Consider the following 26,793-nt stretch of genomic DNA (forward strand, 5'->3'; position numbering starts at 1 on the left):
TGTCTTTGCTGTTCTGTTTTTATTTCCTTTAGGTGTGCTGTTAGATTTTGTATTTGGGTTTTTTCTTGTTTCTTGAAATAGGCCTGGATTGCAGTGTATTTTCCTCTCAGGACTGCCTTCGCTGTATCCCAAAGCACTTGGATTGTTGTATTTTCATTTTCATTTGTTTCCATATATTTTTAAATTTCTTCTCTAATTGCCTGGTTGACCAACTCATTCTTTAGTAGGGTGTTCTTTAACCTCCATGCTTTTGGAGGTTTTCCAGACTTTCTCATGTGGTTGATTTCAAGTTTCATAGCCTTGTGGTCTGAAAGTGTGCATGCTATGATCTCAATTTTTTTAATACTTATTAAGGGCTGTTTTGTGACCCAGTATGTGATCTGTCTTTGAGAATGTTCCATATGCACTTGAGAAGAAAGTATATTCTCTTGCTTTGGGATATAGAGTTCTAAATATATCTGTCAAGTCCATCTGATCCAAAGTATCATTCAGAGCCCTTGTTTCTTTATTGATCCTGTGTCTAAATGATCTATCCATTGTTGTAAGTAGAGTATTAAAGTCCCTCGCAATTACCACATTCTTATCAATAAGGTTGCTTATGTTTGTGAGTAATTGTTTTATACGTTTGGGGGCTCCTGTATTCGGTGCAAAGACATTTATAATTGTTAGCTCTTCCTGATGGATAGATCCTGTAATTATTATATAATGCCCTTCTTCATCTCATCTCTTTTTTACAGCCTTTAATTTAAAATCTAGTTTGTCTGATATATGTATGGCTACTCCAGCTTTCTTTTGACTTTCTGTAGCATGATAGATAGTTCTCCATCCCCTCGCTTTTAATCTGAAGGTCCTCGGGTCTAAAATGAGTCTCTTGTAGATAGCAAATAGATGGGTCTTGTTTTTTTATCCATTCTGATACCCTATGTCTTTTGGTTGGAGCATTTAGTCCATTTACATTCAGTGTTATTATTGAAAGATATGGGTTAGAGTCATTGTGATACCTGTAGGTTTCATGCTTGTAGTGGTGTCTCTGGTCCTTTGTGGTCCTTGCAACATTTCACTCACAGAATCCCCCTTAGGATCTCTTGTAGGGCTGGTTTAGTGGTGATGAATTCCTTCAGTTTTTGTTTGTTTGGGAAAACCTTTATCTCTCCTTCTATTCTGAATGACAGACTTGCTGGATAAAGGATTCTCGGCTGCATATTTTTTCTGTTCATCACATTGAAGATTTCCTTTTATTCCTTTCTGGCCTGCCAAGTTTCAGTAGATAGGTCTGCTACTATCTTTATGTGTTTACCTTTGTATGTTAGGGCCCATTTATCCCTAGCTGCTTTCAGAATTCTCTCTTTATCCTTGTATTTTGCCAGTTTCATTATGATATGTTGTGCAGAAGATCGCTTCAAGTTACGTTTGAATGTAGTTCTCTGTGCCTGCTGGATTTCAGTGCCTGTTTCCTTCCCCAGATCAGGGAAGTTGTCAACTATGATTTGTTCAAGTATACCTTCAGCCCCTCTCTCTCTCTTCTTCTGGAATTTCTATGATACGGATATTGTTCCATTTGATTGCATCACTTAATTCTCTAATTCTCCCCTGATACTCCTGGACTTTTTTATCTCTCTTTTTCTCAGCTTCCTCTTTTGCCATAATTTTATCTTCTAATTCACCTATTCTCTCCTCTGACTCTTCAATCCGTGCTATGGCCGCCTCCATTTTATTTTGCAGCTCATTTATAGCATTTTTTAATTCTTCATGACTATTTTTTAGTCCCTTGATATCTGTAGCAGTAGATTCTCTGCTGTCCTCTGGGTTTTTTTCAAGCCCAGTGATTAATTTTATGACTATTATTCTAAATTCTTATTCCGCTCTATTGCTTAAATTGGTTTTGATCAGTTCGTTAGCTGTTGCTACTTCCTGGAGTTTCTTTTGAGGAGAATTCTTCTGTTTCATCATTTTGACTAGTCCCTACGGTAGTTCCACACGGCAGGGCACTTCCCATGTGCTGTCTGGAGAAACTTGTGCTGGTGGGCAGGGCCACAGTCCGCCCCGATGTCTGCCCCCAGCCCACCGCTGGGGCCATAGTCAGACTGCTGTGTACCTTATCTTCCTGTCTCCCAGGGGCAGGACTCACTGTGGAGTGGTGTGGCCCCTGTCTGTGCTACTTGCACACTGCCAGGCTTGTGGTGCTGCTTTGATGGGATTTGGCCAAAGGCATATTAGAGGGATGGATCCGCAAGGTGCCCAGGGGTGGGAGGGGCAAGCTTAGCTAGCTTTGCTGTGGGTGGTCCCCTGTGGGAGGGGCCCTGCAGCACAGGGAGGGAGGCAGGCCTGTCGGAGGGATGGATCCACAGAGGCACAGCATTGGGCGTTTGCACGGTACAAGCAAGATTGGTGATGGGAGCTGGTTCCCTTTGGAATTTCCACTGGGGGATGGTAGAGGAAATGGTGCTTGCCAGTGCCTTTGTTCCCCCACTGAGCTCTGTCCTTCCAGGACTCAACAACTCTCTCTCCTGGCGTCATCTCACTCTCCTTGCTCTCCAAGAGTAGAGCTGTTGACTTTTAAAATTCCAGATGATAAGTCCTGCTGGCTGTCACAACTCACACAGTCTTGCCCCTCCTATACACATTTCTCTTAGAACTGCTCTTGCTATGTTTCAAAAATTTTAGAACACTGTCTTTTTATTTTTATTTGTCTCCATGTATTTTTTTATTTCCTCTTTGATTTCTATGTTAAATAATGGTTATTTAGGAGCATGTTTAGATTCCGTGTTTTGTTTTTTTTTTCAAAAATTTTTTTCTTGTTATTGATTTCTGTTCTCATATCTAGTTGTAGTCAGAAAAGATGCTTGATATGATTGCAATATTTTTTAAATTATTTTTTAATTCAAGTATGGTTAACATACAGTCTTGTATTACTTTCAGATGTACAATATGATTCAACAGTTCTATACATTACTGAGTGGACATCATGATAAGTGTACTCTTAATCCCCTTCACCAATATCACCCATATCCCTATCCCCCTCCTCTCTGGCAATCACCAGTTTATTCTCTATATTTAAAAGTCTGGAGGTTTTTTGTTTGTGTCTTTTTCTCTCTGTTTGGTTTGTTTCTTAAATTCCACATATGAGTGAAATAATATGGTATTTGTCTTTCTCTAATTTATTTCACTTAGCATTATACCCTGTAGAGCCATCCCTATTGTTGCAAATGGAAAGATATCATTCTTTTCATGGTTGGTTAATATTCCATTGTATACATATATACCACATCTTTATCTTTTCTTTTATGGATAGACACTTGGGTTGCTTTAACACCTTGGCTCTTGTAAATAATGCTGAAATGAACACAAGGGTGCATATATCTTTTCCGATTAGCGTTTTTGTTTCCTTTGTGTAAATGCCAAATAGTAGAATTCCTGAATTGTATGGTAATTCTATTTTTAATTTTTTGAGGAACCTTTATACTATTTTCCAGAGTGGCTACACCAGCTTGCATTTCCTCCAACAGTGTACAGGGGGTCCTTTTTCTCCATAACTTCTCCACTACTTGTTATTTTTTGTGTTTTTGATTTTAGCCATTCTGACAGGTCTAAGGTGGTATCTCATTGTGGTTTTAATTTGCATTTCCCTGATGATAAGTGATGTGGAGCATCTTTTCATGTGTCCATTGGCCACGTGTATGTCTTCTTTGGAAAAATGTCTGTTGAGGTTCTCTGCCCATTTTTATATTGGTTTTCTTGGTGTTGAGTTATATAAATAGTTTTGTATTTTGCATGTTAACCATTTATTGGATATATCATTTACAAATATCATCTCCCATTCAGTACGTTGTCTTTTTGTTCTGTTGATTGTTCCTTTGTTGTGCAAAAGCATTTTATTTTGGTATTGTTCCAGTAGTTTCATTTTACTTTTATTTCCCTTGCCAAAAGAGGTGTATCTAGAAGATATTTCTATGGCTGATGTCTAAGAGATTACTACCTACATTTTTTCCTAGGATTTTTATGGTTTTGGTCTCACATTTTGGTCTTTAATCCACTTGGAGTTTATTTTTGTATGTGGTCTAAGAACATGGTCCTGTTTCTTTCTTTTGTATGTAGCTGTCCAGTTTTTTCAGCACCATTTGTTGAAGAGACTGTCTTTTTTTCTATTGAGTATTCTTGTCTCCTTTGTCATAGACTAATTTACCCTATACACATTCGCTTATTCTGTTTTATTAATCTGCCTATTTTTGTGCCAGTGCCATACTGTTTTGCTTACTACAGCTTTGTCGTATATCTTGAAATCTGGAATTACGATGCCTCCAGTTTTGTTCTTTTTCAAGATTGCTTTGGTTATTTGAAGTCTATTGTCACTCTGTACAAAGTTTAGAATTATTTTTTCTAGTTCTGTGAAAAACGCTATTCATATTATGATAAGGATTATGTTGAATCTGTAGACTGCTATGAACATTTTAACCGTATTCTTCCAATCCATGAGCATGGAATTATGTTTCCATTTGTTTGTGTCATCTTCAATTTCTTTCATCAGTGTTTTATAGTTTTAGTTGTACAGGTCTTTTACTTCCTTTCTTAAGTTTATTCCTAGGTGTTTTATTCTTTTTGGTGCAATTGTAAATGAAATTATTTTCTTAATTTCTCTTCTGCTTCATTATTAGTGTATAGAAATGCACACATTTCTGTATTTTCACTTTGTATAATGTGACTTTACTGAATTAATGTATTTGTTCTACTAGTTTTTTGGTGGAGTCTTTAGGATTTTCTATATATAGTATATCATCTGCAGATAGTGAAAGTTTACTTCTTCCTTACCAATGTGTATGCCCTTTATTTCTTTTTTTCTTGTCTGATTTTTGTGGCTAGGACTTTGAGTACTATGTGAATAGAAGTGGTGAGAGTGAACATCCTTAACTTGTTGCTGATATTACAGGAAAAGCTGTTTTTGGCCATTGGATATGTTTGCTGTTGGTTATTCATATATGGACTTTATTATGTTGAGGTTTGTGCCCTCTAAACTTATTTGTTGAGGGTTTTTATCATGAATGGATATTTTACTTTGTCAAATGCTTTTTCTGCATCTATTTAAACGATCATATAGTTTTTATCCTTTTTCTTATTAATGTGATGTATCATATTGATTGATTTGCGAATATTAAACCAGTGTTTCATTCCTGGAATAAATCTCACTTGATTATGGATGAATGATTTTTTTGAAAGTATCATTGAAAACAGTTTGCTAATATTTTGTTGAAGATATTTGCATCTATGTTGCTCAGAGATATTGGCCTGTAGTTTTGTTTGTTTGTTTTTTAGTGTCATTACCTTGTTTTGGTATCAGGGTAATGCTGGCCTCCAATTCATAGAATAATTAAAAACTTTCATTCCTCTTTTATTTTTTGGAATAGTTTGAGAATAGGTTTTAACTTTTTAAAATATTTGGTAGAATTTACCTGCGAATTGGTCTGGTCCTCAACTTTTGTTTGTTGGGAATTTTTTTGACTACTAATTCAATTTCATTGCAAGCAAGTTTTCTGTTCGGATTTTCTCTTTCCTCCAGATTCAGTTTTGGGGGATTATATATTTCTAGGAATTTATCCATTTTTTCTAGGTTGTCCATATTATGGCATATAATTTTTCACAATATAATGGCTTAATCCTTTGTTTTTCTATGGTGTTAGTTCTTTCTCCTCTTTCATATCTGATTTTATTTGAATCTTCTCTCCCTCTCTCTCTCTCTCTCTCTCTCTCTCTCTCTCTCTTTTGATCAGGCTATCAAAAGACTTATTAATCTTGATCATTTAAAAAAAAACAGTCCCGGATTTCATTGATCTGTTCTATTGTTTTTTAGTCTTTATCTCCTTTATTTCTTTTTTTTTTTTAACGTTTATTTATTTTTGAGACAGAGAGAGACAGAGCATGAACAGGGGAGGGACAGAGAGAGAGGGAGACACAGAATCCAAAACAGGCTCCAGGCTCTGAGCTGTCAGCACAGAGCCCGACGCGGGGCTCGAACTCACGGACCGTGAGATCGTGACCTGAGCCGAAGTCGGCCGCTTAACCGACTGAGCCACCCAGGCGGCCCTTATCTCCTTTATTTCTGCTCTTAAATAGTCAAGAGACACTTTTAGTCTCTATTTCATTTATTGCCTTTTTTTCGTCTGGCTTAGGGATTTGTTTGTTCTTCTTTTTCTGGGTTCTTTAGGTGTAAGGTTAGGTTATTTGAGATTTTTCTTCTTGAGGTAGGCCTATATTGTTATAGTCTTTCCTCTTAGAACAACTTGTGCTACATCCAAAGATTTTGGTCTGTGGTGTTTTCATTTGCCTCCATGTATTTTTTAATTTACTCTTTGATTTCTTGGTTGACCCATTCATTGTTTAGTAGCATGTTATTTCGCCTTCATATGTTTGTGTTCCTTCCAGAATGTGTGTGTGTGTGTGTGTGTGTGTGTGTGTGTGTGTGTGTGAGAGAGAGAGAGAGAGAGAGACAGAGACAGAGACAGAGAGAGAGAGAGAGATTGATTTCTAGTTTCATACTTTTGTTGTTGGAAAAGATGCATGATATGATTTTAGTATTTTTAAAATTTATTGAAACTTGTTTTGTGGCCTAGCTTGTGATTTATTCTGGGCATGTTCCATGTGCACTTGAAAACAATGTATATTCTGCTATTTAGGATGGACTATTTTGAATATACCTGTTACATCCATCTGATTTAACATGTTATTCAAAGCCACTGTTTCCTTGTTGATTTTCTGTCTGGACGACCTATTTATTGATGTAAGTGGGGTGTCAAAGTACCCTACTATTAATTGTGTTACTATAAATTTCTTTCTTTTTGTCTTTTAATAGTTACTTTATGTATTTAGGTGCTTTATGTTGGGTGCATAAGTATTTAAAATTTGTTACATTATATTGTTGGGCTGTTTAGTTTATTATGTAATGTTCTTCCTTGTCTCTTGTTACAGTCTTAGTTTAAAAGTCTATTTTGTCCAAAATGAGTATCACTATCCCAATTTGCATGGTAAATGTTTTTCTATTCCTTCACTTTCAGTTTGCATTTGTCTTTAGGTCTGAAGTGAGTCTCTTGTAGGCAGCATATAGATGGGTCTTGCATTTTTATCCGTTCAGTTTTTCTGTGTTTTTTGTTGGCGCATTTAGTCCATTTACATCCAAATTAATTATTGATAGATATGTTTATTGCCATTTGTTACTTATTTTACAGTTGTTTTTGTATTTCTTTTCCATTCCTTTTTTGTCTTGCTCTCTTCTCTTATGGTTTGATAACTTTCTTTAGTGATATGCTTGGATTTTTTTCACTTTATTTTTGTGTATCTATTTCACTTTTTTGACTTGTGGTTACCATTAAGTTCATGTATAACATCTTATGCATCCAGCAGCCTACATTAAACTGATGATTGCTCAAGTTTAAACCTATTCTAAAAACACTGAATTTTTACTCCCACCCCCATATTTTATGTATATGATGTTATTCTTTACATCATTTTGCAAATCACTTGAGTGATTTTTATAGATACAATTGATTTTACTGCTTTTGTGCTTTAACCTGTGTACTGGTTTTAAAAGTGATTTATCTACTACTTTTATTATGTTCGTATATAGTTGTGAAATTTTTTCCTTTCCTAATTTTTTTACTCCTGATTATAGCCTTTCCTTTCTAGGCAAAGAATTCCCTTTAACATTTTGTGTAAGGCTGGTTTAGAGGTGATGAATTCCTTTAACTTTTTTTTTTTTTTTTTTGGTCTGGGAAGCTCTTTATCTCTCCTTCTATTCTGAATGATAGCCTTTCAGGTGGAGTGTTGTTGGTAGCAGATGTTTTCCTTTCACGACTTTGAATAAATCATTCCACTCCCTTCTTTCCTGCTGAAAATTCATCTGATAGCCTTATGGAGTTTCCCTTGTATATAACTGTTTTCTTTCTTCTTGCTGCTTTAAAAATTCTCTCTTTATTGCTACTTTTTACCATGTTAATAACTATGTGTCTTAGTGTGGACTTCCTTGGATTGATCTTGTTGGGATCTCTCTGTGCCTTCTGTGTCTGGATTTCTGTTTCCTTCCAGGATTTGGTAAGTTTTCAGCTATTATCCCTTCAAATCAATTTTATGCTTCTTTTTGTCTCTTTTCTCTTGGAATCCCTATAATGCAAATGTTATTATACTTGATGGTGTTGCTGAGTTCCCTTAACCTGTTCTTGTTTTTTTTTTTCTTTTTCCTGTTCAGCTTGGTTACTTTCCATTACTCTGTTTTCTAACTTGCTGATTCATTCTTCTGATTCCTCTAGTCTATTTATTCCCTCCAGTATATTTTTAATTTCACTTATTTGAGTTTTTCATCTCTGATTCTTTTTTATATTTTCTCTTTGTTGAAGGTCTCACTTTGTTGTCTTCAACTTTGTTGAAGGTCCACTCTTTTCTCAAGTACCATAAATATCTTTATGACCATTACTTTGAATTCTCTATCAGGCATGTTACTTGTCTCTATATGTGCCCTTCTACTGTGACTGGCTATTACTGCTGTGGGTGTGCTGATGGTAGGGCTGGCCCCCAACCAAGCTCGCTGTAATGCCTAGCCATCACTACTGCAGGCACATTGGTGAGTAGAGCTGGTCTCCAACATAGCTGGCTGAGAGTTCTGGCTGCACCAAATATTATAGTTAAAGAAAAAATATTTCAAAATGAATAAGAAATTAGAAATCCACATCAGTGTCCAATAAGTCTTTTTTTTCCTAAAATACAAATTACACATATGTCCTTTAAATGTTATAAAACATTCAGTGTTAGTATCCTCATTGAAATTGATTGCAAAGGTGCATCTGTTAATGAAATGATATTCTGCATTTTTTATCTTTGAAAATGTGTTTTTACATAGATAGGTCTTACCATGCTTATAGATATCATTCCATAAGCATACTATTTTAATTGAGCTTATTTGTTACTTGGAAGACATTTATAGAATTTTCTTAGACTTGCCCCTTGGTATTTGCCTTTCAGCTTACCATTGCATTGTAGATTAATCACTTTGAATTGAAGGTTAGATAGGAGGTTAGATTGGAAGTTAGATGGAAGTGCTTCAGTTGCTTCCATTAAAATTTAGTTCATTTGATCTTTACTGAAGTAAAAAACTTCAAAGTTTTTATTCAGTGAATGTTGAAATATGAAAACTTTCTTTATACTCACATGAAGGTTCAACAAATGTTACTTGAACTATAATTTGAGCTTGGAAATACATCTGCTGCAAATTTGTGTGAAAAATGAAGATCTCACTTCTTTTTGTAGCTTTGCCAGCATAGGAAATGTATTAAAGCATCTCAGGTGTAACCAAGAAGTTTTGTTCTCTAGTATCTTACATTTTCATTTATTTAGGTGGCCAGTTGTTACTGATAGTACTTGTTAATTGGACTTTTGTATTAAATGTAATAAAAGAGAATACTATTCTCACTTTAAATTAAATTAACTTTTGTGTTTAATCATTTTTACTTACATGATTTATGGAATGAGTATATAAAACATTTATACTCACATTATTTGTGATATATGTTTTTCATAGTTCTGTAGCCCTTTGGAGCACATTACCTCTTCCTTTCTTCTCCTGATTGTATGACCTTAGTTTTCAACCTGCAATAACTCCTGGTTTGGGACTTCCTATTAAGAAATTTGGTAACCAAAATTGACTACAGGACATTAGTCTTGTTTAAAATTTTACACCACTAATTTTCATTAAATTGTCACCTTTAAATAAAGTTGTAACAACAAATAGTTAACTTAGAAATTGTTGACATAGATTCACATACCTTTTATTAGAATTAAAATTCATTTTAGCTTCTCTGAGCCTCAGCTTCCATATTTTTAATTTGGGGATTATGATACCTATTTTAAAGTCCTTATGAGAAATGAAAGTATATAGTGTCTGTTATTGTAAACCTTTACTATATTTCATTTCTGGCATCTTAAACCTTTTATAATTTTTGCATAATATATTCCTTTTATCTTGGAACATCTCAAAGAATTTGTTGTTTACATATCATTTCACTTTCATTATGTCCTCAGGAATGTAACAGTACAGTTTCCTAAATCACATGTGTGAACTTAAAGTATCCTTTAAATATATATGTGTGTATATCTAAATGTAACATGTTGTGCATATATTTAAAACAGCCCTTCCTCTACTGTTTTATTATATCTATAAATATGTTGCCTTTTCACTAATTAAACACTTTAGTGAGAAAATTAGGGAGGAAAATGAAAAGAATATCAGCCACCATTCCTTGAGGCGTATCATTCCCAGACCATAGGGAAAGAACAAGACAGTTTGTGGAACACTGCAGCCTGAAACCAACCATTACCAAACCAATGCCTTTCAAATTTAAAGGGTCACTTTGTGGGAAGGAGGGTACCACTACATTCTGACGTTTTCAAAGATCTCAAGAGCAACACCCCATGAACCAATGTTTTCTTTGGTGGTATCTTGTTAACTCATGAACCACTAAGTTTTGTGCTTAAAATGTGGTTGAAAATTTAAGCAGAAACCTGTAAATGAATAGCTTAGTATTTTAAAACCATATATTTAACCAAATGAAGTTGTGGCCCCATGATGTTTCTCTTTAGATGCCCACACTTTAAAGAGCAAAAGGTTGGATCACTTTTAGGCATTTCTTGCAAGTGTGTAGAGGCTTCTTTCCTCTTATTTTCTGCTCCAGATATTATGTTCATAGCTTAGTAAAGTAGTTACCTTTTATATTTGCCACATTTGAATGTGAAGACTGTAGTTGGTGGTTTTAATAACTCAGTAGTATTCACATGTTTCCACCCTGAGCTATTCTAAAGAGAAACCAGAATTCCAGAAATAAGCAGAGCAAACAAAACAAACTGAAGCGATGTCTTTTAGATTGCAGGTAGTAAGGTTACTGGTAAAACAATGTTCAGTTCTGCAAATATATTTTCCCCTGCCTTTAAAATGTAAATATAATTAGATATTTCTTCTCAGTTTTATTTTGCTACCCTTTGAATGTCAATGGCAGGTCAGAAGGGGAGATTGAATGTGGGGACCTAGATTGCTGGAAGACCACTCCCGCCTGCCTCATGCTTTGGCCTCTGGAATGCTTCAATCTGTTAGCCCATCCTCCTGTACCTCCTTTGAATCTTGGTGGAAATAATTCCAGTATTTCTTTCATTCGTGTTTCCTCCTGTCTCATCTCTTATCCTTTCTGAGTGCCAAGACTCTAGAGCTTCTTGCTATTATTCTTTCTGAAGACTAATAATGAAGAGTCATTAATTTATTCAGTAAATATCTAGTGATCATCTACTATGAATACGGTCACAGAGTTCTAGACTGTACATTGACAGGCATAAAAAGAAATAAAAGATGCAATTTAGAACTTGAAATCTAATGAGAAAATATTACTAGACCCATTAAAAAACTATATCTTAATGTAAATGCATGAGTGAGTTGAGAAAGTGGTGACCAATGGAAACCATGTTATCCAGCAGAGTGAACTTGGGCATAGTCAGTCTGGCAGGTGCAGAAACCAAAGTGTCTGGAAGGTTAGGTCCATATTTTATAAGGAATAATATATTTTCAGGGAATAAAAATCTTCTCAAGCTACCTTAAAAAAAAAAAGGAGATGTAGAGCAACATAGCATAACTAGAATCTCAGAGGCAGCCCCCTGTCCCTTTGACTCAGTCTACATTTCTTTCTTTATGTGATCTTTCTTCCTTGTCTGTTCTTTTCTCCTCTCTGCAAACAGACTTCCTCTACAATATTCTTGGCTTCTGCTTTGCCTGAACCTCAGCTAGGGTGTGCCTTGTTTTCCAAGAAACCAACTCCAATTCCAACAATGGACAGGCACCTAAATTAGACTTAAGAGTTGCAATGATATCAATCTATGCTTTTGTGTTACTTTTTCCAGAAGCACTCAAAACCCAGATATAAGAATGGGGAAAGCAGATAATAAATTGGATCTAGGATTGGGTGGATATAGGATGAATGGGGTGAAAGGAAATGGAAGCTAGGATGTTACAACTGTATGGAAAGAAAAGATTTATTTTTTAATTTTTTTAATGTTTATTTTTTTTTTTGAGAGAGAGAGCGAGAGAGAGAGAGAGAGCGTGAGCCGGGGAGTGGCAGAGAGAGAGGGAGACACAGAATCTGAAGCAGGCTCCAGGCTCTGAGCTGTCAACACAGGGTCTGATGTGGGGCTTGAACTTGTGAACTGTGAGATCATGACCTGAGCCAAAGTCAGCTGCTTAACCAACTGAGCCCGGGTACCCCAGAAAGAAAAGATTTTAACTAATAGAATTAAAACTGGATTAGGAGGCTCACAAGGATAAAAAAACATTAGGAAAAAGAAGAAAGTCCAAGAATTCAGTTTGGAGATACTTATCAATAAATGGTATTTAATTTTCTATTTACACTGATTTTTGCCCTTATATTAGCTTACACAAGCTACGTTTTCTTGCTAAAAAGAGTTACTGTAGTAAGTTCATGTGTAAAAAAAATTTCCCAGAGAAATCATCTGTGTTTAAGACGTTGGGGTACAGTGAAAGTCAGGAAGTATTGTGATGGCTATTGTAGTATTTGTGTAGGAGTACATGGATTTATTTTAAAATTAATGCAGTGTGGGAGGAAACAATATCCACTTGGCTTGGAGGTGAGTAGCACTGAAGGGACTGTTCTAAGAGGCAATTGTCCATTTTGTCTGACTGTTGGTTTAAGAATGGTGAGATAAGAAACAAACTGATATAGGGGAAACATACCTCAACATAATATAAGCCATATGTGACAAACCCACAACTAACATACTCAATGAGGAAAAGCTGAAAGCTTTTCTTCTAACATCAGGAACAAGACAAGAATGCCCACTCTTGCCACTTTTATTCAACAAAGTAGTGGAAGTCCTAGGCATGGCAATTAGACAAGTAAAAGTGTCGCAATTTTCAGATTATATAATACTATATATAGAAAACCCTGCAGGCTTTACTAAAAAACTGAGTAATAAACAAATTCAGTAAAACTGAAGGACATAAAATTAATATACAGAATCTGTTATATTCACATGCACTAATAATGAGCTAGTAGAAAAAGAAATTAAGAAAAATTCCATTTGTAATTATATCAGAAAGAATAAAATAGCTTGAAATGAATTTAACCAAGGAAGTGAAAGACCTATACTCTGAAAACTATAAGACACTGTTGAAAGAAATTGAAAATGACACAAATAAATGGAAAGATATTCTGTGTTCATGGATTGGAAGAATTGATATTGTTAAAATGTCCATACCACTCAAAGCAATATACAGATTCAATGCAATCCCTATGAAAATATGAATAGCATTTTTCACAGAACTAGAATAAATCTAAAGTTTGTGTGGAACCACAAGAGACCTCGAATAGCCAAACCAGTCTTAAATAAAAACAAAGGTGGGGGTATCATACTCACAGATTTCAAACATAGCTACTGTAATCAAAATGGGATGGTACTGTTGCAAAAATAGACACAGAGATCAGTGTAACAGAATAGAGAGCCCAGGAATAATCCTATGTTTTTGTAGTCAGTTAATTTATGACAAAGGAGGCAAAAATATGTAATAAATAAATGTAGGTGGCCAAAACTCAACAGCTACCTGCAAAAGAATGAAACTGGACCACTTTCTTAACACCATACAAAAATGAATGCAAAATTGATTAAAGACCTAAATGTAAGGTCTATGAAACCATTAAAGTCCTTAAAGAAAAAAAGGTGGTAAACTCTTGAATATTGGTCTTAGCAATATTTTCTTTTGCATCTGTCTCCTCAGACAAGGGCAACAGAAACAGAAATAAACAATTGGAACTACAAAAGCTTTTGCACAGAGAAGGTAACTATCAACAGAAGGAAAAGGCAACTTACTGAATGGGAGAACATGTTTGCAAATAATATATATAATAAAGGATTAGTATCCAAAATGTATAAATAACTTATACAACTGAAGACCAAAAAAAAACAATCCAATTTAAAGATGGGCAAAGAAACTGGGTGGACCTTTTTTCCAAACAGATGACCATCAGGTACATGATAAGATGATCAACATCACTAATCATTAGGAAAATACAAATCCAAACCATGAGGAGATGTGACCTAACATCTGTCAGAATGGTCAGTGTCAGAAAGACAAACAGTAGGTCTTGGCAAGGATATGGAGAAAATGGAACCCTCAGGCACTAGTAAGTGAGAATGTGAATCGGTGCAGCCATTATGGAAAATAGTATGGAGATTTCTCAAAAAATTAAAAGTAGAAATACAGCACAATCCAGCATTTTCACTTCTGGGTATTTACCCAAAGAAAACAAAACACTAATTCACACAAAACATAAAAAAGATCTATGCACCCTTATGTTCATTGCAGCATAATTTACAATAACCAAGATATGGAAAGAGCCCAACTGTCCATTAATACATGAGTGGATAAAGAAGATGTGGTGTATATGTATAATGGAATATGACTCAGCCCTAAAAATGCATGAGATCTTGCTATTTGTGACAACATAGATGGACCTAAGTGGTCTTATGCTAAGTGAAATAAATGAGAGAAAGACAAATACCATATGATTTCACATTTATGTAGAATCTAACAAAACAGAAACAGATTCATAAACACAGAGAACAAACTGATGGCTGCCAGGGCAGATGGGGTGGGGGAATGGGCAAAACAGGTGAATGGGATCAAGAGATACAAACTTCGAGTTATAAATAAGACATAGGTAAAGTACAACATAGGAAATATAGTCAATGATAATGTAATACGTCATAGTTAATAGATGGTAACTACACTTAATCATGATGAGCACAGCATAATGTATAGAATTGTCAAATTACTGTTGTAGACCTAAATATAATATTGTGTAGTATTTTATATGATTTATATTTTGGTTAAAAAAAACATAATGGAGGAGTCCATATAGATGAAAAGATGTCCATTCTAAGTATAAATTTCTATAGCCTTTTGTGCAGTTTATTCCCTAGTAAAGTAGAAGCATGGTTGTTTTGAGCAAACTTCAATAGCCATGGATATGAGCTCTTCTCTCTCCCACCCCCTGCCCCACCTCCAAAGTCTGTAGTTATTTGCATAGGTCTTTCTGTGTGTCTGATCACCAGGAGTGCTAAGACATAGGACTTGAACTACAAGACCCAAGTATCAGGAGAGCTGCTTCTGGGCTCATGGCACTTGTGCAAAGGCATGCTTTGCAGAAAAAGATGAGTGAGGAGTTTATATGGCAAGAGGACACAGTATTCTTGAATATTGAGGACATATCAGCTGATTATGTGTCTTCTAATCACTGCAGGGATAATTATGTGTCTTCTAATCACTTTCCTATAGTTTGTGCCATGAATGTGAGCTATTATCTTTGAAAGTTCCAAAAACTGAATTTCAAAGGTAAACTAGAAAATATTTAAATTGGATGAACTCACACCTATCTACATGTACTGGTATAAGCTTCCAAGTGACTGATATCTGACTTAAGTTCAGAAATGGCACCCCAAAATATTTGTCCATAATGTTCTTCATGCCTTTTTATTGAGGTAAAAATTGACCTTAAATAAAATTAACCATTTTTAAGTGTACAATTCTGTAGCATTTAGTATGTTCACAATATTATTCAGCCAACACATCTATATAGTGATTTTCTTTACCCCAAAAAGGAAACTTCATACCAATAAGCACTTCATGCCTTTTTTGCATTCACCCTATTTGCAGCCTCCTGGAGGTACTCCCATTTCCTACCCATCTGTGGAAATTTAAACCACATTATGTTGGAACTAAAAACTCAGAAAAAGGAAATGAGGGAGAAATGAGGCAAGGGTTCGGACAGGGAGCTGGGATTGTTCCCAGGTGAACTCAATGCCATATTCTGCCTACAGTTGGAATTTCTCCTGGAAGACCTGCATTTAGGCAGTAGGTTCTGGTCTTCGTTTTGTTTTGTTAAACATGATAATGATTTTAAATTAATGTATAATACCAGATTGTATTATAAATGCTGGCTATTTTAAGTGCAGTATTTTTAAAATATATTTTTAAATATATTTTTAATATTTATTTTTGAGAGAGAGTGTAAGCAGGGGAGGGGCAGAGAGAGAGACACACACACAGAATCCGAAGCAGGCTCCAGGCTCTAGGCTCTGAGCTGTCAGCACAGAGTATGATGCAGGGCTCGGACTCACAGACTGAGAGATCATGACCGGAGCCAAAGTTGGATGCTCAACCAACTGAGCCACCCAGGCGCCCCATACAGTCTTTTTTTCTTTTTTGTTTTGCATTTTTGGTTCTCCTTTTCCCCTTCCCTCACACTCATAACCTGCTCCCCTCCTCCCATATGTTGTTCTCTTATTCACAGTATCTTAGTATGTATCCTTCTACTTCTTCACCGTCGTCATAAAATCATGTACAGACATTTATCTACTATAAATACATTTAATTTTTTCTTATTTTCCTTTTACAAAAATTGCTATAAAACAAATACCTGTTGAACCAGCCATTTTACTCAATAACAGATACCTCATGGATAGCGCTTCAAGTCAATTGTTTAGCCCTGATTTATTCTTTTTACTGAATATCACATGGTGTGAATATGGCATAATTTATTCACAGTTGATGGTAATTCACTGTTTCCATTTATTTATTCTCTGCCTAATATTAATGAAGCTTCAGTAGACTTCTTTACACACATGTCATTATGTGCCACTGGCTTAATTTATATAAGATAGGTTTCTAGGAGCAGTATTAAATTTAAGAATATACATTATTTTAAAAATTTCAACAGATGTTTCCAACTGCTTTTCAGAAAAGCAGTAGCAATGCATATTTCTACCATCAGTTCTGAGAGAACCATTACATTCACTAACCGGTAAATTTGAGTATCTTTTCATATTTATGGGATACTTGGGTTTACTATTGGTTAATAGACATGTTTCTTGCCCACATGTATTGTCTTTTAATGGCTCATTTTTATTATAGTTACCAACACTTTATCTCAGTCTATGCTATAATTATTTTCTTCACATTCATTGTTTATTAATTTTTATAAAAAGTGTGGGGTTTTTTTCTTTTTCAGTTCCTGGTAAATAAGCTCGCCATCATTTGCAGATTGATAATAAGTTTCCTGGGTTTTTCTGTAGAATTTGTATTATTCCTTTTCCCCATTTTTTAAATTCACCTCAAATTTTTAAAAAATGTTTATTTATTTATTTTTGAGAGAGAGAGTGATCAAGGGAGGGGCAGAGAGAGAGGGAGACAGAATCCCAAGCAGGCTTTGTACTGTCAGCACAGAGCCTGATGTGGGGCTCAGACTCACCAACTATAAGATCATGACCTGGGCCCTGAAACCAAGAGTCAGACTCAACCAGTTGAGCTACCCAGGTGCCCTAATTCACTTCAATTTGGGGGGGGGGGGAGAGTGTCTCATTATTTCTTTATAATTTTATTGGATTATTAATCTCCAAGTTAAGGTTTTAAAATTTTCTTTGTGACTAAGCACACAATTGATTTTTGCAAATGTTCCATGGGTCTATAGAAAAGTGTAAACCTCTACTGGAAGGATACTCAATTTTTCTGTCTTTAATTTTTTGGCTATAGTAAACCATCCTATTCTAAAGTAGTATGTTTAAGTTTAGCTATCGTTTAGCTTAGATATTTTTATCACATTTTCTTTGTTTTGCTAGTAGTTTAATAGATTTAGTTTCTATATTGCATTTTCATAATTTTTTGCCTTTATTAAAAAATTTCCCTGGGGCGCCTGGGTGGCTCAGTCGGTTAAGCGTCCGACTGCAGCTCAGGTCACGATCTCGCGATCTCGCGGTCCGTGAGTTTGAGCCCCGCGTCAGGCTCTGGGCTGATGGCTCAGAGCCTGGAGCCTGCTTCCGATTCTGTGTCTCCTCTCTCTCTCTGCCCCTCCCCCGTTCATGCTCTGTCTCTCTCTCTGTCTCAAAAATAAATAAACGTTAAAAAAATTAAAAAAAAAAAAATTTCCCTCTTGGAAGGAAAAAAAAAAAAAGAGGTTAGAGTGGGAGAGAGCCAAAGCATGAGACTCTTAAAAACTGAGAACAAACTGAGGGTTGATGGCGGGTGGGAGGGTTGATGGGGGGTGGGTGATGGGTATTGAGGAGGGCACCTTTTGGGATGAGCACTGGGTGTTGTATGGAAACCAATTTGACAATAAATTTCATTTATTGAAAAAAAAATTAAAAAAAATTAAAAAAAAATTTCCCTCTTTATATGATTTAATGTACTGGAGTTTTGAGGAGCTATTCAATAAATAACGTCCTTTTTCTTCACCTAAGAACAAATTTAAGAAATAAAAGCTAAAGGATAGTATATTCAGGACAGCCTTCATAATTTTCAGGACCCAGTACAAAATGAAAATGTGAATCCCCTTGTTCAATAAGCATTAGAATTACTTGGATTTAAATAAAATTTAAAAATTAAAATAAAAATAATAATCATTAAAATTTCAAGACAGGGACAGCAGAGCATCAAACTTAGTTCAGGGACTTCCAAGCACAAGGACGTTCTGAAAATGGGGCCCTTTGTAACTGCTTATTCTGAAAGCCTATGAAGCTAGCCTTAGATGTGGAAATTTACCAACTTTTTAACTAACAAAGCTGATATAGAATGTGTGAGAATTAAATGGGCCTGTACTCAGACTTACTCTGCTGGTGACTGACCAATGCCACATTTTACTAATTAATAGTCCAACTCTGACTAAATGTTCAAAAAGTTAATGATTTATAAATCTTTTAGTTGATAAAGCTGTGTTGAGGGATGACATTTTGATAATTGTGTGTCAAAAGAAAATTCTGAGTGATGTTATTGAGTCTCCCTTTGCCTATTTTTTGTATATTTTACCTTTTCTTAACTTTTGTGAACATTATTTGCTGCTGAGTCATGGATGCTAGATGTCCCAGGGGATTATCTCTCCTTCCTACTCCACATACTAGGAATAGCACAGGCATTGCCTGTGGGCACCTATCCCACACCAAGCTAGTACTAGACTTCAACTCTGTACCAAAGAGACCACCCCCAGGGATGAGAAGGAACTTGATCTTCATGGCAATTTCATTCTTGGCTTTTCTTCTAAGAAGACACAAGTGAAGGACACAATTAGTGTCAACAATGATGGAGTGTGTTTATTTTTTCATGGTGTGGACACCCAAGTTCTGGGACTAGTTCTGAGGTCAGTGCTCAAGCAGCCACCCAGTGGTTTCATTTTTTATATTCTTTGCCATCCTAGAGGAGTAAGAACCAAACAAGGAAGGGTCATGACACATTGGTAATATGACGTTACCAACAGAATAAAATATACTTCCATAATATACCAATTGTGCATGGTGCATTCCATATCCTCATATTGAACAAATTTCTAGTAGCAGTATGCTGTGAATAGGTTCAGACATAGCCTTGAGATTTTCACAATCCAATCAGATTAAGAGAGAAGGAAAAAAATAAAAATCCTGCTAATGATTTTTAGCCAGTGGATAGAAAGACATTTATGTATCTTAAAAGACAATGAAGCGTAAACTGGAGTTAGGTGTGTAGCTGCTGAATGAGGGTTTCAGATTAACTATACTTGAAAAATGGGAGTAAAATAATTTAAATTTGAGGGTATCAGTGTACCCAACTTTTCCTTAATGTTTGGAGTCATTAATATAGCCATTATAAAAGGACTCACCATGTCCCATTGGCATCTCAAACAAAGATCTATTGGCATTCTGGTTAATTAATTTTCAGGCTTTTTTGTTTTCCACCATATGTATATAGGGCTATAAATTTCTTTCAAAGCTAATAAACAGTATTTTCATTATTTTACAGTTAATATTTTGAGCTTTACTATGATTTTTTCTTTGGGTTAGTTAGAAATATATTGCTTCATTTTCAAATATGTGGATGTTCTAGCTTTCTTTTTGTTTTTATTTCTAGCTAATTTCCACCATGATCAGAAATCGTACTCTGATTTCAGTCCTTTGGAATTTGTTGAGAATTGCTTCATGTTCCACATTTTGTTAATTTTGATAAATGATCCTTATATATTTGATAAGATCATCTCTTCTAGAGTTGTTGAGTACAGGGTTTTATATATGTCAGACTAAGCTTGTTAAGCTTGTTATTCAAATATTCAAAATCCTTATTTCCCCCCTTTTATCTGTTTCTTCTCAGTTGCTGAGAGAATTATGTTAAAATCTAAGAATATGAATTCATTGATTCTATGTTCTGTCATTTAAAAATTTGTACTATTTCATGTTGAGTTAGTATGTCCATACAAATTCAGAATTGTTGCATCTTCCCTGAAAAAATGGTCTTTTTATTATGATAAAATGTCCCTTCTCTATCTCTAGAAATGGTTTTCAGCTTATAGTCTACTTTGCTTGATATTAGTACTGCTGTACCAGCTTTCTCTCTGGACTAGCTTGGCATTGTGTGTATTTTCAATCTTTACATCCAACATTTTGGTATTCCTATGTTTAGGTATGCCTCTGTAAATCTCTCTCTCTCTCTCTCTCTCTCTTTTAATTTGGTTTCTTTTTGGGCTGATCTGTAGTTCATTTTTCCCCTATGATCCATGTGCTTTCCATATACCAAATTTTTGTTCTTATGTTTCATGTATTGTCATCTGTCCTGTTTGATTTTCCTTTCCCTTCTTCATAAGACTTGGAGCAGGGGTGCCTGGGTGGCTCAGTTGGTTAAGCATCCGACTTCAGCTCAGGTCATGATCTCACAGTCCATGGGTTTGAGCCCCACGTTGGGCTATCAGTTCAGAGCCTGGAGCTTGCTTCAGGTTCTGTGTCTCCCTCTTTCTCTGCCCCTCCCCCATTCACGCTCTGTTTCTGTCTCTCAGAAAATGAATAAAGATTAAAAAAAATTTTTTTTTAAAGACTTGGAGAAAAAATATCCAAAGGTTGTGTCCTACACCCTACCTGAGACCTACCATCGTCATTGCATAGACGTTATTATCACTAATTATTATTCATTCTCAATAACTGCAGTTCCTCCATAAGCCTATTCATACATCCCACTCTGACCATCACCCCTTAGATTTCCAGCTCATTTTCTCTAATACTCTAATCCCAACAATTCTTTAAATCTTTCTTACAGATTTACATTGTTCCTCCTTACACAGTTTAAATCCAAAGTCCATTATTTTAAATAACGTGTTATATATATATACACTTTCCCACTCTCACCTGGCTGAATTTGTTATGTGAAACCCCGAATCTAATTATATGCACCTTCTGCCTACTTTGTCCCTTGATCTGTTCAACAAAATGTGGCCAGAAAAAAACTTCACTGATTGGTTTTGCTTTATTATCATGACCATTAATTTCAAGTAGCCTGCTAATGCTGCCTCCCAGCCATACTAAGTTTTTTTAGTTATTCATTCTCTCTCTCTCTCTAATAGCTACTGTTGGTAAAAGCTAAATTATTTCAACTTCAGTGAAGGGGTATTTAGCAGAACCTAGCAAAATCACAAATGAACATGACCTTTGACTAAGTGATTTCATTCCTGTGAGTTCATCTTTCAGATATACTTGCACACATTTGGAATGATGTGTATACAAATTTAGTCATTGAAGAACTGTCTGCAAATGCCCACCAGTAGGATACTAGTTAAGTAAGTTAGGTGATCCATTCCTTGAGAATGTGCCTCTAACTCTCTGTGTTCTGATTTATAGATTTTCAAGTTATCATATATGTAAATAATAAGATTCTTTTAATAAAAAAAGCATGGGACAGAAGTCTTGTATAGGATGCTACCATTTGTGTAAAAATGAAGGATAAAAATATCAATAAAATAGACTTGCCTATGGGTGAGAAGCTCTGGTACAATTCATAAGAAACTATTAATGGTGATTTCTTGGAGGAGTAGGCAGAAGGAATTTAAGAGTAGGAAAAAAACCTTTTCACCAAATGCTATTTTATATTTAATGACAGGTAGATTTATACTCTATAATAGATAGATTGAAAAATGCCAGAACATGTCGGCTCTCTGCCTAAAACCTTCCAGAGGATTTTCACCTTTCTTAGAGAGCAGTCTAGTCTTGACAGTGACCTATGGTGCTAAGTTGTTTGGTTCTCTATTGCCTCTCCCTCCTCTTCCATCACTCTGCACACTCACTTTCACAGTCACACTACCGTCTAGCCATTCCTTGAAAATGTCAAACAGGCCCTTGCTTAAGACTCATTGCTTAAGTATCCATCAATATACTTTGCCTTGAGCCATCATTTCCTTTGGGTGTCTGTTCACTCTATCAGAAAAGCTTCTTCTGATCACGATCATCACAAAGAAGATTATGCCTCTGTCTTTATCATTCTTTAACAACAGCACCCCCGTGTACACATACTTTATTTTTCTTTATGGCATTTACCACTGCTTGATATTATAACGCATGTATGTGTGTGTATGCACACAATTTGTTATCAAGAAATCTGAGATCTGATTTTTTTTCACTGTGTAAGTTAACTTACCTTGTTTGCCTGAATGCCGAAAAGATTCTTTAAAAGTCCAGTAAATTTAATATCCTTCAAGGTTGACTATTTTTTAATCAACTTTTTATAACTCATGATGTCCCTTTCCAATACTTAGATCAAGATTCCTTTAATATCAAAAAAATGTTTCCTTAAATATTTTTTTCTATTCCATACTTTGTTTTCTTCTTTGATACTAATGATTGTGTGTGTCTTGATGCTCTATTGCTTATTTTCTGTATCTATCATATTCTCTCTAATCCTTCTCAATTCCTGGTTCAACTTGCCTCTTTTCTCATTTTATCTTCTATGTCACTTACTGTGTTTTTTACAGTATCTCTTCTAAGTTCCTTTCAACTTTGCCATATTTTTGTGATGATTTTTATTTATTCTTTTTTCCTGACCTATGTCAGCTAATGTTTCATATCCAAAATTTCTCTCTCTCCCATGGTATTTTGTATATTTTCTTTGTTGCTTCATAAAAGCAATTACCTCATTACATTTACTTAAATTAATGGTAAAATATTTGTTCACAGTATTTATCTGTTTTGTGGTAACAGTTTTCTGATGAGTATTCTTCATCTGTTATTTTCTTTGCTTTTTGGAGGTTTTTTTGCCTTGTAAATTCTTTGTATAGATTCTATACTTATCCTTTTCACTGATTTATTATTAAAGGTTTTATTCATTTATTTGTTAATTTAATGAACCAGCTCTTTGAAGAAAGTTTATGGGAAAGGTAGAAGCCAGGACTTTGTTCCATGATATTTGGGATTTGTGTTTTGATTTCGGTATTATGAGAGCATTTATGTAGCAGTGACTATTTACCAAACAATTAAGATATGCTGTATTTTTTCCTTCTCAATTCATTTGTTGTATTCTTCCCTGTTGCTATAGAGAAACACTGCTTCCTTAAAACATGGTTTATTGAGGCTCCTGTGTGGCTCAGTCAGTTCAGCATCTGGCTCTTGATTTCACCTCAGGTCATGATCTCACAGTTGTGAGATCAAGCATTGGGTCAGTCTCCAGGTTGGGTATGGAACCTGCTTACAATTCTGTCTCTCCCTCTCCCTCTGATTCTCCCCTGTGCATATGTGTGTTTTCTCTCCCTCTCTCTCTAATTAATTAATTAATTAATTAATTTTTAAAAAGATTTGGTTAAAAAAACAAAAACAAACAAAAACACGGCTTATCTGTGTGACATTTCATTCAGCCATACTTACTCTGCTTCTGGAGTCAAGTAATGCAGAGGAGGTCCCTGACTTCTAGCTATAGCTCACTGCTACCTCCTACATCCTTGTAAAGTAAGAGTATTGTTTTTACATTTTAGGGTGTTCATATCCATTTTGCAAAGTATAAAGTTTGCATTTTTCTAATGATATCTATAGCAACTAGATTCTGTCATCAATTAGTTCTCTCACTGTGTTATCTTCTCACAATTGCCTTCCTTGTGATACTGTTTTTGGCTCACTTGGTGTTTTTGGATGACTTTTTGGCTGAGAAGGGGATAATGCTGGTTTAAGATCAATATGTTCAGTTTGAAATTCCTTGTACTTTAACTTTCTTGAAGCACTCTGAAATTGCAGTACAATAAGGTGAGGGTAAAAGTAGAATGTAGAGTTAGTAGCTCTATTTGTCATGTGCCTCCTACTTTGCTAATACTGTAAATAAAGCATTGAGCCAGGCAGACACTGTCCCATGGAGCTTATAGAGATAAAAATTTAATAAAAGGACCTAAATTAAGTGATTGAATGTTGTAGTAAGTGTACTGAAGGTAAGAATATGCCAATTACATCTTTGAATCTGACTGCCAGTGTTGCCAAGCTCAGCTTAGATTGGTTTTGGTTTTCTTTTGCTTTAGAAATATAGTGACAGTGGCCTTTAAAACTCTAGGCAGCTTCTGTGTTTGTTTGGCAAATTTGGAAATGTATGTTCCATCCATTTGCCAAGATTCGCTTTGTGGCTAGCCAGAGATTCAAGAGAAGGTTTGAGTAGCCTACAGTTTCTTTTCCATGGAATGCCACAAGGTTAATGAGTTATCTTTCTCTTTGTGGGAAGTTATTTCTGACTTAAAAATAAAATTGTGGGAATGCAAGCTGGTGCAGCTACTCTGGAAAACAGTCTGGAGGTTCCTCAAAAAACTAAAAATAAAGCTACCCTACGACCCAGCAATTGCACTACTAGGCATTTATCCAAGGGATACAGGTGTGCTGTTTCAAAAGGACACATACACCCCCATGTTTATAGAAGCACTATCAACAATAGCCAAAGTATGGAAAGAGCCCAAATGTCCATTGATGGATGAATGGATAAAGAAGAAGTGGTATAGATATATACAATGGAGTATTACTCGGCAATCAAAAAGAATGAAATCTTGCCATTTGCAACTACGTGGATGGAACTGGAGGGTATTATGCTAAGTGAAATTAGAGAAAGACAAAAATCGTATGACTTCACTCATATGAGGACTATAAGACACAAAACAGATGAACATAAGAGAAGGGAAACAAAAATAATATAAAAACAGGGAGGGGGACAAAACAGAAGAGACTCATAAATATGGAGAACAAACTGAGGTTACTGGAGGGGTTGTGGGAGGGGGGAATGGGCTAAATGGGTAAGGGGCACTAAGGAATCTACTCCTGAAATCATTGTTGCACTATATACTAACTAATTTGGATGTAAATTTTAAAAAATAAAACAAGTAAATAAAAAAAAATAAAATAAAATTGAAGCATGGTATTTCTAATTGGGTAAAAAATAACAGGAAAAGATAACAAGCCTTAAAATCAAGAGCTGCCATGTCTATGATCTTAGTTAGCTAGTGTTAAGTATATTTTCTTCTCCACAGTTGGGCACTGAGTTTTTTTAGCTAGTGCTTATTTTTAAGGCATCATGTCCCTCTCTGATATAGATTAGGGGAATGACATTATTTTGACCTACAAATTAAGTAAGTAACCCTATCCTAGAAGATGTTTGGATGTTAGGAAGAATTTTTAAAAAATCAAAGACATTTGAGGGAAGCAATGCATATATACTAAAGAAAGCAAAGATGCAAATTCTAAATTAAGATCTGAATATTTTTTGTTCAGTTAATTGTTTCGGAAATTTGTAAATTGGTGTTTACTTGTATTGAGTTCTTTCACAAAATCAAGGGATATGTTACTTAGCATTTCTTATACTAGTTCTAGGAAAAAATTTATAGAATACTAGAGTATCAATTCCCCTGTAGTTTCTATTAAAGTTGGTTTGAGAATAAAAATGTTATAGATAATAATAGAAAACATTTTGTATACCCTTTGTGTCCTCTTTTAATAAAGCAAATTCATTTTCACTTTACTAGCACATGGTGACGTTGAAAACCAAAGAGTTACCCACTAGTTTAGTGTCAGAGCATTGAATAGTAAACACTGCAGTAGATTATCAAAAGTAGTCAAGTTAAAGGATTCCAAAGAAATTGTGCTATATTCTAATACTTATATTATTCTCTTTACCCTCTTACCTGCAGACTTCTTCATTATATATTAAATGATTAAAATACCTTGAACTTAGGTTCACATTGTTAACAACCAATTATGTCTGAAGTACAAATCACAAGGGATACCCCCTTAAACTGAAAATATTGGTGTGCTCTCCACTGCACTGTTATGATCTTAATGCTATTGGTTTTGTCCCCTCATTTACTTCTGTTTGAGGAGCTAAATTCTTCTGAGCTTGTTTCCTTGAGACGGAACATATGAGGTACTAGTGGAAAAAGGAGTCTTCCTTGTTTTGGTTTTCAAAAGCCAAAACCCTGAGGAGAAACAGGAGTATTTCTGGTATAGACCAAGATAGTTTTGAAGTCTATTCCATAAGACACATGCAGAGAAGAGATCCAGAGTCAGATCCAGAAAGATGGAATTATGAGTGGGAATCAGAGTTGAACCTTGTTTTAACCCATTTTATGGGTAAGAATTCCTGAGAGATACAGGATCCTTAAGAGGCTTTGGGGAGACTGAGTGAGAAACTCTGTTTTCCACTTCCTGGTTTAAATCCCTGATGAGGTGGGAAGACTCCAGAAATTTGAGGTACCTGAGAGCAGAGGGCTTGTATTACCTATTTTCCATATAGAGTCATGATGAGGTGATATGAGAGAAGAGCTGAATGTTACATCTGGACCTGGTGAGCCAAAGAGAATTAGATTCCTGTGCTGCAGACCATGTAAGAAGCAGTAGAATAATTTTTGTCTCTTAAGTATGATAAGGAAAAATCAAAGTAAGTTGCTGTACTTGAAGGAATCATGTGGGCAGCATGAG

The sequence above is a fragment of the Acinonyx jubatus genome, chromosome B1, assembly GCF_027475565.1.
Source record: "Acinonyx jubatus isolate Ajub_Pintada_27869175 chromosome B1, VMU_Ajub_asm_v1.0, whole genome shotgun sequence".
NCBI classification, from domain to species: domain Eukaryota; kingdom Metazoa; phylum Chordata; class Mammalia; order Carnivora; family Felidae; genus Acinonyx; species Acinonyx jubatus.